The following is a 14,365-nucleotide window of genomic DNA, read 5'->3' as shown; positions in this document are numbered from 1 at the left end:
AAAAAGAGATTAAGATGACAAAGATTATGTTGTAACCTAAAAATGAATGATGTCTAACACTGAATAGCTGAAACAAGGAAATGATTTGAACTGTAGATGGAATGTAAAAATCACCAAAGGTGGGCAAGGTTGGGAACTAGTGAGGGAGAGAAAGTTGACAGAGAAACATTGGAGCAGCAAAGACTTGGAGAGGGTTGATCGAGAGATCTTTTGGTCCCTGTTCCTTCATACTCGGGTGGATGCATTCTTGACACAGGAGGTTGGTCTGGAGCATATAGCAAATCAGCATGCGATTTGTTTAACCTGCTCTGAGCATGTACACACACATCCCTTACTTGGACCTCGCTTTTGTATGCTCCTGTCTTCAACCACCAGTCCCTTCTCCACTCTGCAGGGCATGGGCATATGTGGCCATCTTCTCTGAGGAAACTCAATCATTATTTCACTTGCGTTTCTTTCTCTCCTCCAATCTGTGCCCTGGGTGCAGGGTTCAGTTTTTGTGTGGCATGTGCAACAGCAAAGGCTGAGTCAGACCTACATGTTTTCACTGGCTGGGCTCAGAATTATTCTGACCCTTCTGCGCACCGCCTGACACTCTAAAGCTCCTCATGCATGCTGGGGGAGGTGGGAGCAGCTTTTCCTCTGTCTTCCTTCACAAGAATTGGTTTCATAGAGGGGGAAAAAACTTTCCTGGGGGGACCACTGACTCGAGGGGTAATCTGTATTCTTTTACAGAATCTTGCTCCAAGGCTATGTAGAATCTGTTAGCAGCCCTCCTGTTAAGGTTTCATGAGATCCTACCACTGGGGGAAATCCTGAGGGACCACTAGTAAAGCATACAATAGGAGATTCTCTATAGCCATGGTCTCCAACCAGTAGATCGTGAGCCACTGGTAGCTCGCCTGAGGCTTCCCAGTAGTTCTTCGTATCAAACACCAAAATGAGCACTGTGCTCATTTTGGTGTCTAAAGTCCCTGGGTCTCTTACCAGCACTTCTCTTCCTGCAAAACAAATAGTCAAAAGCTGTGTGCACGGTGAGAAGAGTGGCTGCATCTGGGCTTCAATGTCACAGGCAGTGTCTCAACGAGGGGTGAGCTATCAATAACAAAAGTAAATGGGAAATGTGTGTTGTGGCCATTGTCACCAAGAGGTGCAAATGATGACTGATAGCAAGGGGATGGGTGCATAAATCTGCATGCCATGTGAAAAAAATCTGGGGCTGTGATCATTTTAGTGTTGCTGTATTTTTTTTAGATTTATTTCAGTTAGCATTTCTTTGCATGCTGGAAATTGCAGGCTCTCAATCAGAATGAGGAAAATAAAGCTGGAGTTGTATTCCATTTGTACTCTGAGTGTGTGTGTAGAATAAAAGACAATCCGTGTGAGTCCCTGCTTGCAAGAAAAAAGGTACATCTAGTGAGGTGTGGCTGTTTGTGGTAAAACAGTTTTATTTTTATTTGAAGATACTCAGTTCTCTGTTTTAAACCAGTAGCACCCCAATTGTACTAAAGGCTAATATGGAAATTGCTGTGCTATGAAGGAGCCCACCTCTATGCGTGTCCCGATACAGGAATTCAAGCGCTAATGTCAATTTTACATAAATGTAATGTGCAAAACCACTAGCTTCACTGCGTTCTGGTGCTTGTCCACACATAAAACTAAACTGGAATGTAAATTGAAGTGCTAAAAATACATGATTTTGGAGTTCTATTTCAGCCTGTTTTATGAAACGAGTACAAATAAAGTAATTCGGTGAGAAAAGTGAGCAGCGGTTTGTAAATGTATATATTTTGATTAGTATATGATTAATGTAATGTAAGTTGTCTGGTATATAGCGCCTGTCTTCCACTATTGGTGGCCTTGCTGTGCTTGGCTCTGTTAGAGAAATGGGGTTCGGGTTCATTACTGAGACAGTGGTAAAGGCAGATGCAAAACTTGTGGTGTTGATGGGTGCAGGACTTAAGTATCCAGTTCCTGAGTATAGCTTAAACCCAGTTATTAAGTAACAGAGCAATGTACAAATCAGGGTGGTGTTTACAGGGCGTGAACATTGGGGGGAGCCATGGGATGGCAGAATAATTAATAGAGTTGATCCCCTTTGGCTATGTACACAAACCAGTAGAGCTACAGAGATCTGTGGGGAACTTGTATGCATATGTTCAAATTATGGCAGGTGATTTTCAATACTGTGTTGAAATGGGGTAGTTTATGAGCAGTGTACGCCTGCGTCCCGTCCCCTTTCCTCCATACTGTATGGGCGACCCTCGCTAGGGATGGGAGACAGAACCTTTTTCACCAGAACAAAATCTTCCCCTTTAAATTTAGAGGCGCGTGGCCCTGGCAGCATGCGCTCCCCTGACTCCGCCCACCAGCACCACTCCCCAGTCCTTTTCCGTGTCGACGGAAGCGGACTGCTTTCACCAGCACTCCTGGGTTTGACTTCGGCCTTGTAATTCCACTCGTTCTTCCCTGGATACTGTCTTTTGCCTTTCGCCTTTTGCCTTTTGTCTTTAATCAGGTACTTGGACTTGGCTTGGTCTTCTGGCGCAATGCTTCTTCCCAGCGCATGTCGATATCTTTGGGCTTCAGCAGGTGTCCAGCCTGCGAAGGGCTATTCCCTACGTCCGACCCCCACGCTCTTTGCCTCCGCTGCCTTGGCCCCGATCACTGCTGGGAAGGTTATTCCATGTGTGACGCGGTTACACCGTACGCTCTGAAGAACAGGTTAGCTTGATGGAGGGAGCTCTTCAAACGAGTGCCTCCAGAGGACTTGAAGGACTTTGTCAAGCGCAAGTCAAGGCCCAAGGTAGTGCCACTTTTTTCATCTGCACCCCACATGGGCGACTCCTTTCCAAGGAAACGTCCGAGCGGGAGGAACCGTTCAGGTTCTAACACCAGCATGGGTACCGTGGCTGCTTCAGCTACCAGCCGCCATGCCGAGGGGTCGCTAGATCATACCAGTGACGTGGCTGAGGGACTGCAGGGTTTTTACCGGGTATCCACCAAAGGGTCTATGCCCTACTACTGGACAATGCCTGAGGGTGCGCCTGTATGCAGCACTACCGGAAACACAGATGAGGACACAATGCCTACAAGGCCCCGTCCTGAGGTGCAGGGTAGGCCTCAAGCTCCACCTCCAAGAGTCCTGGAGGAGGCCGGGCCCAGCGCGCTAAGCACCACAGCGAAAGCACTTGAATGCAGCTAGACAAAATGGCCGCCGTACCAGACAAAATGGCTGCTCGTCCGAGACTGCCCCCTTGTGCGGAGCAGGTGGGAGAACGAGTTTCGAGGTGGGACTGGTCTTCACCAGGTACGTGGCCTATAGGATATCCTTCAGCGTCGCAGGGCAGATACACCCCGCAGGCAGAAAGGCAGAGTATGCACAGGCCTCATCAACCTCAAGGTCCTACTCCTGCGCCACCGGCCTGTTAGGACAGGTTTTTTGAGAAATTCCTCACGCTTATGAGATTCCTTCAGATGGGCACCATCCTTCGGGATGTGATCAGGGAAATGCTACCTCCTGTCCCGCCACCTGCGCCGATGGTCATTCCTCCTATGGCTCCAGCGACTCAGGCCCCCGTGTTTCTGGCTCCTCTGCCTCTTGTACCCCAGGTGGTTCCATCCGAGCCTCCACAGCAGCCTCTGGCCCCGGTCGCCACACCTTACCCTGCAGCACCCAGTACTCCTCCACCTGTCTCAGACCAGCAGGACACTCTGGTGGACACCGACGAGGAGGAGGACCCCGACACTCTGTCTTCAGCCAAGGCATTCCATGATCGACTAGCAGGTCTGTCCGAATACCTGGGGCTTCCACAACCCGAGGTTGAACCAGAGGCGGGAATCCTAGCCGAAGTCCTCACTCTATGCCCCACGGCTAGAACGGGATTCCGATGCAGAAGGACCTTGTCGCTTTGGTCAAAAAGGTATGGCTTAAACCCCATTCGGTGCAGCCCACCAATCGGGGCCTCAGCACCACGTACAGGCAATTGGAGGGGGATACACTCTTGCTGTCGGCACACCCTCAACCACACTCTTCAGTGATTGCCGCGGCCTCCATCTACTCTAAGCCTTAGTCTTCCTCCGGCACCTCGTCCTCGGCTCTGCTAGGCAAGGAGGAGACGATCTTGGAGTCATATGAAAAGATGGTCTATTCCAATGCCTCCATGCACCTTCGTCAGTCTAATGCAGACGCCATGATCGCATCCGTTAACCAGAGGCTTTGGCTGGAAATAGCCAACTTCCTTCCGGAACTTCTGGTACACAGTCAGGCACGCTTCAAGGCGGGGCTGGCAGAAGCAAACTTGGTGGCACAAGACATCATGGAGTCCACAGTGGCGCATATAGACACCTCAGGCCATGCCATCTGCATCACCGTGGACATGAGAAGGACTGCCTGGCTGCGGGCAACCAAATTCAACCCGAACATCCAGGAGCGCATATTGGACCTTCCATTCGAGGATAGCAGCCTCTTTCATTCCACCACCGAGAAGGAACTTGATAAGAAGAACAGTTACCAGACTGCGAAATCCTTATTTATTCTCACAAAGTCTACGCCTAAGACATAAAGCCAGACACACCAGTGTTCCGACAAGGGGTGGGTTTTCGTCGGGTTCTGGGGCTTCCAGGAACAAAGGTCCAGGCAGCCAGACCGATCTCCAAGTCAGCACTGCCACAAACAGCACAACTGGGAATAAGGGCTCCTTTCAGTCCCCCTCCTCAGCCCCGGCCTCGGAGGGAAAAAAGGCATGACATTCCCCTCCGGGTCCATGTGTCTCCGGTGGGGGGCAGGCCTGCCCTTCACGCACCCCTGGATCCGATCTGTCATGTGCACGGGCTACCGCCTACCGGTCCCTCCATCCCCTTGCTCCTCTCCTCCACTCCCACAGATTGGTACATCAACTCTATTGGCGGACAGTCGGGCAGTGGGAAGAAGTCCCAGCCTCCCACTGGGGCATGGGCTTCTACTCCAGAATTGTTGCCAGACACAAGAAGATCCAGGCTGGTTTGAGAGTTGTTCGACCTTTCCACCCTGAACCTTTCCCTCCCACTTCAAATGTTCAAGATGGTTATCCCAGCGCTTATTGCAGAGACACTGTGCAGGGGAGTTTGGATGTGCTCCCTGGATCTGAAGGACGCATACCTACATGTCCCGATTTGGCAGCCTCATCGTTCTTTCCTGAGGTTCAGGATCATGGGTTTTCATTTCCAATACAAGGTTTTACCATTTGGCCTCAATTCAGCCCTTCTCAGGGCCCAGGGGCACCATGTCTATCCATACCTAGACGACAAGCTTGTCAGTGCGAGATCCCTGGAGGCGGTCCATCACACTTCCCCCGCCCTCATGAACACAATACACAAACTGGGATTCTCCATCAATCTCAAGAAGTCGCAGCTGGAGCCGGCGCAGAGTCTGGCTTTCCTGGGCCTTATCTGGGATACAAGCTCCGAGAGAATTTTTCCCTCGGAGGACAAGATCACAGCCATCAAGAGGGCCACAAGTCATTTTCTCAGTAGAGCGGTTTCCTCAGCATGGTGGTATCAGCACCTCCTGCGTATCATGGCGGCATGTCTACTGGCAGTGTCTTACACAAGGCTAAAAATGAAAAGATTACAGTTGCATTGCTCAGCCTCATGGAGTCAGGAGTAGGGTTCCCAGGCGGAACTCGTCAGCATTCCTCCCTTCCTCCACCAGGACCTTGTCTGGTGGAGCACGGACTGCAACTTCAGGATAGGCAGACCCTTCCGTCAACCAGCACTGCAGGTTACCATCACCACAGACTATTCCCTGGAGGGCTGGGGAGCCACTGTGGACAACCACAGCATTCAGAGTTTGGTCTCTTCAGGAACCGGGGGGCCATAGCAATTGGCTAGAGCCGAAGGCCATTTGGCTGGCTCTCAAGGCCTTCCTGCCACTCATCAGCAGCAAGGCGATCCTTATTCAAACTGACAACTCCACCAGCATGTATTACATCAACAAGCAGGGTGGCACCAGGTTGCCTCCTCTACGTACTGTGGCAGTCAGCATTTGGGATTGGGCTGAGGTGAACAACATAGACTTGATGGCAATCCACCTCCTGGGGGAGTCAAACCTGGAGGCAGACGGGCTCAGCAGGTTGGGTGCGGACAATTAAGAATGGCAATTGAACGATCAGGTCCTTCAGCGGATCTTCAACAGATGGGGGCATCCCCAGGTGGACCTTTATGCCACCTGGTACAGCAGGAAGTGGCCTAGGCTCCCTGGGTGATGCGTTACAGTGGAACAACATGAACGCATATGCATTTCCTCCCACTTCCCTGGTACACCAGGTGATCTGCAAGGTAAGGGAGTCCCGACACCTCAGTATCATTCTGATAGCTCTGTGGTGGCTGGCGAGATCATGGTTCTCGGAGCTGATCAGCCTGTCAGACCAGACTCTGATTCACCTTCCATTGAGCCCAGCTCATCTACTATTGTGGGAATGGTCATTCACCCTGCCCGCAGAAGTTAGCCCTTGCAGCGTGGTTGCTGAACAGGTCACATTGAAGCATCTGCGTCTTTCGCAGGCTAACCTAGACGACATACAGGGTGCTAGAAGTGAATCTACTAGGAGCCAGTACAAAAGCAAGTGGTCTAGGTTTTGCCACTGGGCAGAGTCTAAGGAGATCCATCTTCTTGCACTTTGGACGACGTGCTATTCTTCTCTGCACACCTCACCCACTCTGGGGTGAAAATATACATCTGCTGCACTTATCTGGTGGCCATCGGAGCCTACCGGAACTCAGAGGAGGAATTTTTCTCTTACTCCAACCCGGTGGTTAAGACATTCGGCGGGCCTCACCAGGCTCTACCCGCCTATCAAGAAGCCGCACCCCGTGTGGGACCTCAGCATAAGGTTTGCGATATGACACAGCGGGAATGAATGGTTTGGCGGTCTGTATTTGGAAAACTGGGACAGACGCTTTAATAAGCACACCACGGGTATCCCTCGGTAGCTGCAATCGTGAAGATATTATACAGCCACTGCTGAATTCGACTAGCTGTAATCGGTGTGACTTTGTGTCTCATACGGGCCACTCTCATCTTGAACACCCCGAATATGGTCCACTACTCTATTTCCTGACACCAGACACCCCGACACCCCAGCACTCATCACTTTCTACACCAGAGTTCAATTAGGCTCAGGAAGAAGAAGAAAGAACCTCTGAACGTATCAGCCAACCATATTGAACGTCTGGGTGCTATCCTTTGCCATTTTCGGACATTTTTATATACTTGAAAAATTCTTTCTTTCTTGATTAAAATTGTATTAACCTTTTTTCCTGAAAGTTGTATCATCATTGAATATTATTGAATATATTTCCCCATTATACATTTATTGAATTTTTGATTGTCTATGGACAATATATTATAGTGTGCAGGGGACGGCAGGGTCCCAAGTTTGGATCCTCTACTTCCTTTCTTCTCCATAAAGCCTTTGAGCCAGTGGTGTCCGCGGACATCAGACTGGTCACCATTAAGACGGCCCTCTTGGTGTGTCTTACTCCTGCATGCCGGGTCAGCAAGATCCAAGCTCTTGTGGCTTCCGAGCCTTACACTACCTTTCATAGGGACAAGGTGGTCCTTGGAACGCATCCTGCGTTCTTGCCTAAAGTAGTCTTTTGGTCCCACCTAAGTGAGGAGATAGTGATACCCACTTTTTTCGCTGACCCGAAGGACAATGCTCACTGGGTCCTGCACTGTCTAGATGTCAGGTACGCTCTAAAATTCTACCTGGATAGAACCAAGAGCTTCTGGGTCAAAGCCAGGATATCGGGCTTCTAAGGCTTCCATAGCAAGGTGGATGGTTTTAGCCATTAAGGAGGCTGATGAGGTGCAGCACAAGCCAATTCTGGTAAATATGCATGCCCACACTATCAGAGCCAATGCCATGGCAGTCGCATTCCAGAGGCATGTTCCGTGGCAAGTCATCAGCAGGGACGGCCTCGTGGGGCACTCCTTTGGCCTTCTGCAAGCACTACTGTCTGGGTGCCGGCTCTAGGTCAGACGCGGCTTTCGGACAGGCAGTATTAAGGAACTTATTTTCTTAAGGAGGGTCACCTCTCCACCCTGGGGCTACATTCATTTGTAATCGCCCATACAGTATAGTTGAAAGGGGACGGGAGGTAGGAGTAAGTATAAGTTACTCGCCGTAGTGACTAACGTACTCCTAGTCCATAGACCCCTTTCCTCCATTAGTCCCACCATCCTCCCCCCTAATAAAACTGGTGTCAATGGTAATATTGTCAACGCATCCGGCACAGATACTCGGTACGCCACAACTGCTCCTGCGCCCAACACTCCTCCGGCTCACTCAGACCGCAGGACACAACAGTGGACACAGACGATGAGGAGGACCCGGACACCCCATCGTCAGCCAAAGCTTTTCACGAACGGCTGGTGGGACTGGCTGAGTACCTGGGAATGCCACAGCCACAGGTGGAACAACCGGAGGCGGGGGTACTGTCTGAAGTTCTCACGCTACGGCCTACTTCTAGAATGAGAATTCCGCTTCAAAAAGATGTTGTAACGCTTGCCAAAAAAGGTTGGCTCAAACCACACACTACCCAACCTACCAATAGGCGTCTCGACACGAAGTACAGGCAAACGAATGGGGATTCCCTCTTATTGTGGGTGCACCCCCAACCACATTCCTCTGTGATGGGGGCAGCAGCCCTATTCTCAAAACCACAATCCTCCTTGGTGGCTTCAACCTCTGCAATCCTGGGCAAGGAGGAAAAGCTTTATGCGGTGTTCGATAAGAACATTTATTATAACGCCACTCTACACCTGCGCCAGGCCAATGCCAAGACCATGTTGGCAGCTGTCAACCAGAAGCTGTAGCAGGAAATTGCAGATTTCCTCCCTGAGTTCCCCACACACAGCAAAGCCTGCTTCAAGGCTGGGCTGGCAGAGGCCAAAATTTTTGCACAAGACAGAGTCCTCGGTGGCCCACATTGACATGTCAGGGTGAGCCATTTGTATTGCCACTGACATGAGAAGGTTGGCTTGGCTCAGGGTAACAAAATTCAATCCAGATGTGCAGGGATGCATACTAGACCTGTCTTTCGAGGGGGCTGACCTGTTCCATTCAATAACGGATGAGGAACTTGATAAGAAAAAGAATAGCTCACAGACAGCGAAGTCTTTATCCTCACTAAGTCCGCACCCAAGACCTGCTGCCAGACGCACCAGGCTTACCTGGCCATTCTACAGGGGGCTAGGAGCGATGCTACCAGGAACCAGTACAAAAGCAAGTGAAACTGGTTCTGTTACTGGGCAGAATCAAAGGAAATTGATCCATTGACTTGCACATAGGACAATGTCCTATCCTTCTCTGCGCACCTCGCTCACCCAGGTGTGCAGGTAGACACATGCTGCACGTATCTGGCAGCCATTGGAGCTTACAAGAATTCGGAAGAAGAGGTTTTTTCATCCTCTAATCCAATGGTTGCGGCACTTGGCGGGCCTGACTAGACCGTATCCACCTACCAAGAAACCACACACAGTGTGGGACCTCAATGTGATCCTGGGTGCCCTGGCACACAAACCATTCAAGCCTATGGCGTGCGCGGGCATCAGGCTAGTTACCATTAAGACGGCCCTGTCAGTAAGGCCCTTTAAAACGGGCCTTACCTCGGCATGCTGAATCATTGAAATCCAGGCGCTGTTGGCGTCGGGGCCATATAATACATTTCTCCAGCATGGTGCCTGGCATGGATTCACAGGCTCATGAATATTCCCCGTCGTCAGGCTGGGAATCCTTGGTAACAGAAAAAAGGTTTGTTTAGTTTCTAAACTGTCTTTATCCTATAAACCAATCACTGAGCTCTGGGTCATCCTGCCCTCAGCCAATGACTGCCCTCTACCTAAGCGCCTTCTCTGGCAGCCATCTTCAGATTTTTACCGCACGTTCAAGTGTTGGGAGTCCTTGTGCTTCGCTCTTGAAGGTTTTTTGTTTTTTTTTTGCTTTTTGATACTTAAACTCTATTTCGAATGGATTGTGTCATCCAACGTATTCCACATCTTTGACATGTAATGTCCACAGCTGTGCACTTCGGAAACTTTTTCGGTCGAGGGCGTCCTGCGTCGGGTCAATGTCCCTCGAAGTCCTCCGTCGAGGGCGACATCACAGGATGTTATAAATAGGACACACGGCGCCCGTAGCCTCGGTTCCGTTTTTTCCGCAAAAGTGTTAACTTTGTGAGACTCAGCGTGCCTTGTGTATTCATCATTACGAGGTCTTTCTCTTCGACCCCATCGACTCTGCGGTCTGGCTTCAAGACCTGCCGGGACTGCAAGTCGAAGATGCCGCTCACTGACCCCCCCCGTATTTGTTTGTGGTGCCAGGGTGAGTCGCACGACACAGACTGCTCGAAATGCCAGTTGCTGACTGCCAAGGCGTTGCAGGAACGGAAGGGGAAGCTCCAGGTAGGAAGGGGCTCTAAGCCTGTTAAGTCCCGGGCTTCCAAGTCCAAGGGGGTTTACACCGACGACTCAAGGGGCGACTCTCTGAGTGGTTCCCGCCACTCATCCTCCTCGTCCCAGCACTCTAGGAAGTGCCGTCACGGTCGCCTTCCCTGTCTTCCTCAGAGGATGGTGCCTCGAGCAAGGTTATGTGCCCTACGAAGTCTTCGACTCCGGAGGAATGGGCGGCGTTGAAACAATCCATGTTGGCTATTTTTGAATCGCAGGGCACAGGCCCAGTCGCGCCTTCTGACGAAGCCGGCCAGGATCGGTCTGGTACCGTGGCTCACACGCCTTCCGGCTCGGGTACACGACGCGACTCGCATCGGGAGCCGTCGAGGTCCCGTTCGGACAAGGATTCGAAGAGTCGGAAGAGACGTGTCTGTAGGTCTCGGTCCTCGTCTCCATCGAGACCGCAGCAACCTATTGAGGGATTTGGGACGAATCGTTTGGCGCGTGTCTGTCCGAATCGGACATTGACAGCTTGCAGCAATCCCGACATTGAGGTTGTCGATGCTCTTGACGTCGGAGCACTGTGTGCTATCGGCGCCTTCAGGGATTATTGCTCGAAATTTGCCATTGGAGTACCCGGATATCATGGATCCTCCAAGGAAGGCTACGTCGAAGTCTGTAAGGCCAATTTTGACCTCCAGGCCCTCTTCTGACCCCAGACCTGGGTTTCAACTCCCTCTGGATGATATTTATGAAGAGGAAAGGTCTGAGGTTGAGGAACCTGGTGACCTTGATGATGCTCCACTTTTTTCTGGTGACAGTCGGTTGGAGGAGTCTAGGCAGACCCTCCATGATGCCAGTGGGCTGGACACTTCCCCGGAAGTGGACTTCGGTAGACCTGAGCCTGGGGCTCATGCAGAGTCTTCTTATAGGAGGCTCATGGCGCGAGTCTGAGTATCTGTGCTGGTCTAGTCCTCCTGAAGATTTTGTGCAGGATGATCTGACAGATATCTTGGATCAAGTTCCATCCTCTGACCCTGTTTTGCCATTTCATCTTACCTTGCAGAAAAGGGTGGCAGCTGCTTGGCAGTCCCCGGAACCTCTTCTGGCTGTTAATAAGTCTTTGACCATGAAATACCGCCCTTCCATTAGCGACCCCAGCTATTTATATACTCACCAAACTCCCAAGAGTTTGGTGGTTCAGGCGGCTACGGCCACCTCGAGGCAGGTGGCGTACCCTACCATCCCTGCGGATAGGGATGACAAACGCTACGACTGTCGGGCCAGGAAGGTATTTTCTGCTGGGAGCATGGCCCTGAAATGGTCCAACTCCACGTGTGCCTTGGCAAGGTTTTCACACACTCTGTGGAATTGTTTCCTTGGCGGCTGAGCATATTCCTGAGGGGGAAGAAAGGGATGGGTTCCTTGCTCTTGTGCAGGACGGCAAGGATGCCATGTGCGAATCCCTTCAGTCGGGTTTGGATACTGCCGACCGTGTTAGCCGATCCATGGCTGCGAGCACTGTTCTACGCAGATTTGCGTGGTTGCGGAAGTCAGGGTTTGCTCCGGATGTGCAAGCCCATCTTCTCAACATGCCCTTTGATGGCGCACATTTGTTTGGCAGCAAGGCTGACGAGAGTCTTGTATGGTTTCAGACCTCAAAGGCTACTTCGAAATTCTTAAGCGCTGCGGTGCGCCAACCTCTGCCTTTTTGTCCTAGGGGAGAGCAGTGGAGGGGAAGTTCCTTTCGTTACTACTCCTCCTTTGGTAAAACGAGAGGGGCCGCCAGTCAAAGGGGCCAGCGAAAAAGTACCCGTGGTGGTCAGTGAAATGGTGGTGCCAAAGACACTCAGGCAGCTGCTTCTTTACCTTCAGGCACTGCCGCAGCCACTTCCAAACAGTCATGAGGCCACGTCCCATGGTTCGCCGGTTGGGGACAGACTGTTTCAGCATCTCGAAGAATGGCATGCTATTACTTCAGATGCGTGGGTTCTGGATACCATAGCCCACGGCTACTGCCTTCCCTTCCTTCAGCGGCCTCTGGACAATCCACTGAGGAAACTCTTTGAAGCTTCTGGATCCTCACTTTGCGCAGGATATCTTGAGCCTGCTGGAGAAAGGCACTATAGAACTGGTTCCTGCAGCAGAGAGGAACCAGGGATGGTATTCCCCTTATTTTTTTATCCCAAAGAAAGACGGGGGATTGAGACCCATCATGGACTTGCGTTGGTTGAACAAACTTCTCAGGAAGAACAGGTTCAAGATGGTCGCTCTTTCTCAAGTCTTCCAGGCCCTTCAACTGCAGGATTGGTTGGTGTCTCTGGACCTCAAGGATGCTTACTTTCATGTGCCGATTCATCACGCGCACAGGAAGTACCTGAGGTATGCAGCTGGCGACTCGCACTTTCAGTTTCAGGTCCTGCCGTTCAGATTGGCCTCCGCCCCGAGGGTCTTCACCAAGCTAATGGTGGTGGTGGCAGCGTTCCTGAGGTGAGGGGGGATTCACATCTACCCCTACCTGGACGACTGGCTGATCGGGCGCGCTGTCCCGAGCTAGCGTTGGATCATCTCGGTGTCACCTGCCGCACACTACACAGGCTGGGCTTCTCCCTGAATTTCAAGAAGTCGCATCTGACACCTTCCCAACAGCTCCAGTACATCGGGGCTGTTTTAGACACTTCCTTTGAAGTGTTCGCCTCCCAAGGTAAGGGCTCATCACATTATGCAGATGGTGGAAAAGTTTCAACATGCCCAGTGTCTCCCGGCTTTCGAATTCTTAAGGTTTCTTGGCCTCATGGCATCCTTGCATTTTTCTGGTGCCAGAGGCCTGGCTGCGGATGAGATCCCTGCAGTGGGTTTTCAAGATGCAGTGGTCACCGTTCTCCGGCAAGATGTCAGATCCCGTTCAGATTCCACTCTCGTTCTCCCAGGATCTTCTGTGGTGGGCTGACAAAGGGAACCTGATGAAGGGGGAACAGCTTTGGCAACCGTGGCCGGAGGTGACGGTAGTGACGGATGCTTCCCTCACAGGATGGGGTGATCATGGCAACGACTTGACCACCAGCGGCTGTTGGTCTCTGTCTGAGTCCAGGCTCCACATCAATCTGTTAGAGCTGAGGGCTGTCAGGCTAGCCCTGAAAGCTTTTCTGCCCTCTGTGCGGTGGGGAAGACTGTCCTGATCATGACGGACAACACAGTGGCTATGTATTACCTCAAGCAAAAGGGTGGGGGGAGTAGGGTCACTTCCGTTGTGCAGCGAGGCAGTGCAGCTCTGATTCTGGGCCATCCAGCAGGAAATTTCGATCTCTGCAGTTCATCTGGCCGGAGACAAAAATGCAGCGGCGGACGCTATGAGCAGGCAGAGCATGGTCTCCCATGAGTGGAATTTGGCTCAGGAAGTGCTTCAGGAGATCTTCACCCTTTGGAGAACCCTGCAAGTGGATCTCTTCGCCACCAGTGTCAACCGGAAGTGCGAGAGATTCTGCTCAAGGGAATTTCCTCCAAGAGGAGCCTTAGGAGACATGTCCGTGGTGGATTGGTCATTCCCACTGCTGTACGCGTTTCCTCCAGTCCCCGTCATTCCTCAAGTGTTGCAGAGGTTATGGAGGTTCGATTTCCACATGATCCTCATTGCTCCGGATTGGGCCAGGAGAGCGTGGTACCTGGACCTTCTAGAAATGTCCATCTGTCCTCCACGCCGTCTTTCCTACCGAGAGGATCTTCTCTCTCTCTCAAGCGCGATTGGAGGATGGGGGGGGGAGTGGGTAGGGGGGCGGTTCGGTCAGACTCCATCGAGAGGTCAAGACTCTCAACCTTCACGCTTGGTATCTGAATGGTTGAGATATAAGGATTGTGACCTCCCGGATGACGTGATGGAGGTGTTGCTTTTGGCCAGGCGGCCTGCAACAAAATCCCTGTACCGTTGGCATA

At 51.5% G+C, this 14,365-nt stretch overlaps 1 protein-coding gene across 1 annotated transcript in view; it reads left to right on the top strand.

Moving 5' to 3' along the window:
* Window positions 1-14,365, top strand: part of SMARCAD1 (SNF2 related chromatin remodeling ATPase with DExD box 1) — a 1,912,998-nt gene that overhangs the window by 1,390,076 nt on the left and 508,557 nt on the right. The window lies entirely within an intron of this gene.

The sequence above is a fragment of the Ambystoma mexicanum genome, chromosome 6q, assembly GCF_040938575.1.
Source record: "Ambystoma mexicanum isolate Mex_15411 chromosome 6q, UKY_AmexF1_1, whole genome shotgun sequence".
NCBI lineage: Eukaryota > Metazoa > Chordata > Amphibia > Caudata > Ambystomatidae > Ambystoma > Ambystoma mexicanum.
This window is presented reverse-complemented; position numbering and strand designations above follow the sequence as displayed.